The sequence below is a fragment of the Carcharhinus amblyrhynchos genome, chromosome 2 (assembly GCF_965287045.1).
Source record: "Carcharhinus amblyrhynchos chromosome 2, sCarAmb.v2.hapA, whole genome shotgun sequence".
NCBI lineage: Eukaryota > Metazoa > Chordata > Chondrichthyes > Carcharhiniformes > Carcharhinidae > Carcharhinus > Carcharhinus amblyrhynchos.
In genome coordinates this window covers 122,465,524-122,471,523 of record NC_137325.1, presented here as the reverse complement: position 1 = coordinate 122,471,523, position 6,000 = coordinate 122,465,524, and positions in this window count along the sequence as shown.

The following is a 6,000-nucleotide window of genomic DNA, read 5'->3' as shown; positions in this document are numbered from 1 at the left end:
GGTGTTATCAGCACATTTAGAAATATTACATTTGATTCCCAAGTCTAAATCATTCAGATTGTAGATTGTGAACATTGTACACTGACCATTGGTCCTGGCTATGCCCCACTAGTAAAAGATTGCTTTCATGAGAATGACCCACTGATTGAGTGACATTGGTTAATTCACATTTAAGACAATCAAAAGACAAAATGGATGAGGATATAGTCAGCGCAGAGTGGCACAGTGGCACAATGGTTAGTCCTGCTGCCTCATAGCACCAGTGACCTGGTTTCAATTCCCAGCTTGGGTCTGTGTGGAGTTTGCACATTCTCCTTGTGTCTGTGTGGGTTTCGTCCAGGTGCTCCAGTTTCCTTCTGCAGTCTGAAAGACATGCTGGTTAGGTGCATTGGCCATGCTAAATTCTCTCTCAGTTACTTGAACAGGTGCCAGAGCGTGATAACTAGGGGGTTTTCACAATAACTTCATTGCAGGGTTAATGTAAGTCTACTTGTGACTAATAAATAAATTTTAACTTTTTAAAATTATCTTGAATTATTTAAAAAGACAACTTTTTGGTTAAATTGTTAGGTTAATAATGCCGAGGCTTCAGGCTTTTAATTTAAACTGACAAAACTAACACAAACCAAGGTAGTTGTGGTCACCATAGGCCCAGGGCATTGCCACTGGAGTTCCCCAGGGTGTGCATTCAAGTGTATTGATTTGAATCATCAGTGGTTTAACCATAAGGTCAGGCAGGACTGGTTTCTGAATGGAGGGCTGTGACAAGTGGCATTTCTCAGGGATCAGTGCTGGGACCTTTGCTGTTGTAATGTTTAAACTAGAAAATTTAACTGGTTCGATGAGTAAGTTTGCAGACAACACAGAGATTGGTAGATTTGCAGACAGCCATGAGGACCATCAGAGGATACAGCAGGATATAGATCGATTGGAGGCTTGGGAGGAAAGATGGCAAATGGAGTTTAATCTGGACAAATCTGTGGTAATGCATTTTGGAAGGTCTAATAAAGACAGGAAATATATGGCAGAACCCTTAAGAGTATTGATAGGCAGAGGGATCTGTGTGTACAGGTTACACGGGTCACTGGAAGTGACAAAACAGATGGAGAAGGTAGTCGAGAAGGCATATGGCATGCTTGCCTTCATCAGCCAGGACACTGAATTTAAAAATTGGCAAGTCATGTTGCAGCTTTATAGAAGCTTAGTTAGGCTGCACTTGGAATATAGTGTTCAATTCTGGTCATCACACTACCAGAAGGATTTGAAGGCTTTGAAGAAAGTACAGAAAAGATTTACCGGATGTTGCCTGGTATGGAGGGCGTTAGCTATGAGGAGAGGCTGGAGAAACTTAGTTTGTTCTCACTGGAATGATGGAAGTCGAGGGACGACCTGATAGAAGTCTACAAGATTATGAGGGGAATTAACAGAATGGATAGTCAGAAGCTTTATCCCAGCATGGAAGAGTCAATTACTAGGGTGCATAGGTTTAAGGTGTGCGGGGCAAAGGAGATGGACGAGGCAAGATTTTTACCCACAGGGGGGTGGGTACCTAGAACTTGCTGCCAGAAGAGGTAGTGGAAGCATACCATAGTGAGTTTTAAGGGGCATCTTGACAAATTCATGAATAGGATGGGAATGGAGGAATATAGTCCCCAAAAGAGTCGGGGTTTTAGTTCAAAGGGGCAGTATGATCGGTGCAAGATCGAAGAGCCTAAGAACCTGTTCCTGTGCTCTAATTTTCTTTGTCCTTTGTTGCAAGGGTATTTGCCGTACTAAGCCAGGACCCACAATTCAAAATACACACACACACGTACACACGATTTTTGGAAATGGATTACTCATGGATAGTGTGGGTAGTTGTTATCCGTGGACTGCCCTATCTCTAGTCTCAGGCTCCCACTGTTGTGCAGCACCAGGCTCCCTCCTGCGCACTGGATTCCCACGCTCCATTCATTCATCAGCGCCCACATCACCGTGAGATCAAGGAGCTTTCTGACTGCTTGAAAACGCTGAGATGGCATGTTTACTAACCGGTATCACTCATTCTGCACACATGCTTTTAAACGATGAAACAAAAACTTTTTACATTTTTTGTATTCATGTTACATGGTGATATAATGTTGGAAACTTGGACTTTGGGACGAGACCATGATGTACGAAGCAATCGTGAAATTTATAATCGTTATGATTCACGTGGGACACTCAAATATACAATTGACAAAAGTCTGTCTCATTACCGAGCAGGGAAAAATAGAGCTGATGTCATTTATTTTTTTTAAATGGTCGTTTTAAATTAGTGTTGAGACAACTCGAATTGTCCATGCAATGATGCCTCACGAATCATCATATTTTCCTTTACAATGCATTGAAATCGTGTTGCTAAACGAATCAATCCCCGAAGGTGCCCCAGCCATTGCTCTAAACACCCAAATGGCTATTTCATCCATAATATTTGAAACTACCCCGATAGATTCACTTGTTTTTTTTCCTCACAGCAGAACATTGTCTGGCTATGTACTGCTGTTTCAAAATATTCGTAGCCCTACAAATGTATTTCTTTGACTTTGATCAATTCCGAATTGTAATTCGATTTTGTGGTTTCTGTTTCTCCTTTTGACACTTTTATCTTAATCTCACGAATACATGCTGGGATTCCCAAACCTTTGTCATCTCTACACCCTAGATATCACTGTAATATTACATTCTGCACGCTCTCCTTTCCTGCTCTATGCACGGGATGTTTCGTCGGTGTAGGGGGCAGGAAACAATACTTTTCACTGTAAACTAATATATGTGACAATAATAAATCAAATCAAATATGGAACAAAAGAATTACATTGGAAACCAACAATCCTTCTAGCACAAGTAATAAGTTTAATAAACACCCCAAAATAATAAGTAACTTTCTAGGTACATCTGCCTTACTAGATTGTTGATGCATAAATTATAGCAAAGAATCTTGACCCTAGACTATACATAAAAACAAAATGTTACACCACATCATCCTCCAACAAGTTAATATATATTGGGAAGTATGCACACCACAAATTTTAACACAGTGGTTAAGCTAGCTGATGGCGCAGAGGAATTATTGCCATTTCATAAGAGATCTCAAAATGTTGTATCAACTTGCCAAGTTCCATCAGCGCTGCACTAAAACAATAGCCACTCAAAATTAAAAGTTATCTTTCATGCTGTAATTTTGAGTATTCCTGGCTTGGTCACTGTCTGTGTGGAGTTTGCACATTGTCCTCATGTCTGCATGGGTTTCCTCCAGGTGTTCCAGTTTCCTCCCACAGCCCAAAGATGTGCGGGTTAGGTTGATTGGCTGTGCTAAAATTGCCTCTTCGTGTCCTGTGATGCATAGGTTAGAGGGATTAGTGGGTAGATATGGGAGCAGGGTCTGGATGGGGTTGTGGTTGGTGCAGACTTGATGGACCAAATGGCCTCCTTCTGCACTGTAAGATTTCTATTGTTAAGACATAGCTAGGGTGTAGAGAAAGATCAACCTTTTATAAAGTAGGTTCATTCAAAAGTCTGATGGCAACAGGGTAGAAGCTGTTCTTGAGTCGGTTGGTACATGTCCTCAGATTTTTGTGTCTTTTTCCCAATGGAAGAAGGTGGAAGAGATTATGTCCAGGTTGTGAGGGGTCCTTGATTATGCTGGCTGCTTTTCCAAGGCAGCGGGAAATGTATCCAGAGTGAATGGATCAGAGGTTGGTTTGCGTCATGGACTGGGCTTCGTTCACGTCTCTTTGTAGTCTTTTTGCAGTCTTGGATAGAGCAGGAGCCATACCAAACTGTGCTATAACCAGAAAGAATGCTTTCTACGGTGCATCTGTACAAGTTGGTGAGAGTCATAGTGGACAGGCCAAATTTTCTCAGCCTCCTGAGAAAGCTGAGGTGTTGGTGGGGTTTCTTAGCTATAGCATCAGCATGGAAGGACCAGGACAGGTCGATGGTGATCTGGACACTTAGAAACTTGAGGCTCTTGACAATTTCCTCTTCATCCCCATTGATATAGACAGGGGCATGTCCTCCACTACGCTTCCTGAAGTCGGTGACTGTCTCCTTTGTTTTGTTGACATTGATGGAGAGATTATTGTCATCCCACCAGTTCACCAGGTTCTCTATCTCTTTCCTATACTGTGTCTCATCATTGTTTGAGATCCAATCCATTACGGTGGTATCATCAGCAACTTGAAAATCGAGTTGGAGGGGAATTTGACCACACAGTCATAGGTCTACAAGAATATAGTAAGGGGCTGAGGACACAGCTTTGTGGGACATGAGCGTTGAGAATGTTTGTGGAAGAGGTGCTGTTGCCTATCCTTACTGATTGCTGTTTGTGGGTTAGGAAGTCTAGGATCCAGTCATAGAAGGTGGAGCCGAGCCCCAGGCTATGGAGTTTGGTGCATTAGTACATTGTGACAGGCTAGATGGCTTGTATGGGGCCACAACTCGTGTTAAAAAGCTATTAAAACAATGATCAAGATAAAATGTTACCATTACTTCTGAAAGGAAAGCACAGCTGGAGAAATGATTACATCCTTCCTTTCAGTATGAATAACCTAGTCTGCTAGATAATGGAAACACATTTATTATTTGCTCATCAATAAAAATCTGGCTGGCTTTCTGTTACTTTTTAAAAAAAAGTCACCTTAGGCGATTGTCTGGCTCATCACTAAGATAAAAGCGCAATACTATGGAATCTGAATCAAAAACAGAAAATACTGAAAATTCTCAGCAGATCTGACAGCATCTGTGGAAAGAGAATAGAACCAACATTTTCAAAGCTGGAACAACTCACTGATGATTCCATAGCGTTCAACCCCTAATGATTTAGCACAATTCCTGAGTCCAATAAAGAAAAACATTTCCTTCCCTCTCTTCTAAATCTGTGTCTCATTCTTGACCTAGGAACTAGAAGGCTTCTTCTATCTGCTTCATCCTTTCATAATTCTATATATGGCTTCTATCATATCTTAACATTGAACAATAGGTATATGTGGGGAAACTTCTTGGATGGATTTATAATAAATAACTTTTATGGAAGTTTTGTTTTTAAGAATTGAATAATTTTCAATGCGTTTGCGTTCTAAATGTTATTTCTACTCTTATAAGGAAGGCTCTGTGAAGAAACTAGGAAAATTTTTGCTCTGCTTTGTGGTACTGACTGATTTGTAAATGCAACTTGGAAAAGATGGACAGTATCTTTTCTCAGTTTTCTGCTGGTGACAGGTTCCTCACACTTAATTAATTGGATATTCAACTTGAGTTTATCACAATTCTTTTTTGCCCTGAGCACTCAACAAATGTGACGCAAATCAATCCACACTTGCAGTTTTGAAAGGTGAAACATAATATTCAATCTGGGTGCAAAATATCTGTTAATTATATAAAAAGGCCATACAATAGGAAAACATAGTATTGGTAAAAAATGGAACAGGAAAACTAATGCATAATTTCCTATTGTTTACTAAGCAATCAAAAATTTCAGAGATGTGGTTCTATTGTGATCAGTACATACCCATAAGTGCTGTAGAATATCAACCTGAGGCGTGATAAGTTTCTACAGACTCATTTTCTGAATGGTACTTTTCCATCAGATATTGTCCACTGAATCTTCTCAGCAGTATTGGCTGAGCATGAGTGATGAAAACTAAGATATAAGAGATTTTCTTTCTTGGGCTGCCAACCTTCCAGATTAATCGGGAGTCTCTATGAAGATCAATCGCCAGGACACTGCTATGAACAACCCTGGAAGAAAACCCTGGGCAGTATTGTGGCATAGTGGTTAGCACTGTTGCTCAAGGATATTTTGGCCCTGGAGGGAGTGCAGAGGAGGTTTACTAGGCTGATACCGGAGTTGAGGGGATTGAGCTATGAGGAGAGGCTGAATAAACTAGGCTTGTACTTGTTAGAGTTTAGAAGAATGAGGGGAGATCTCATTGAGACGTATAAGATGATGAATGGGATGGATAGGATAGAGGCGGAGAG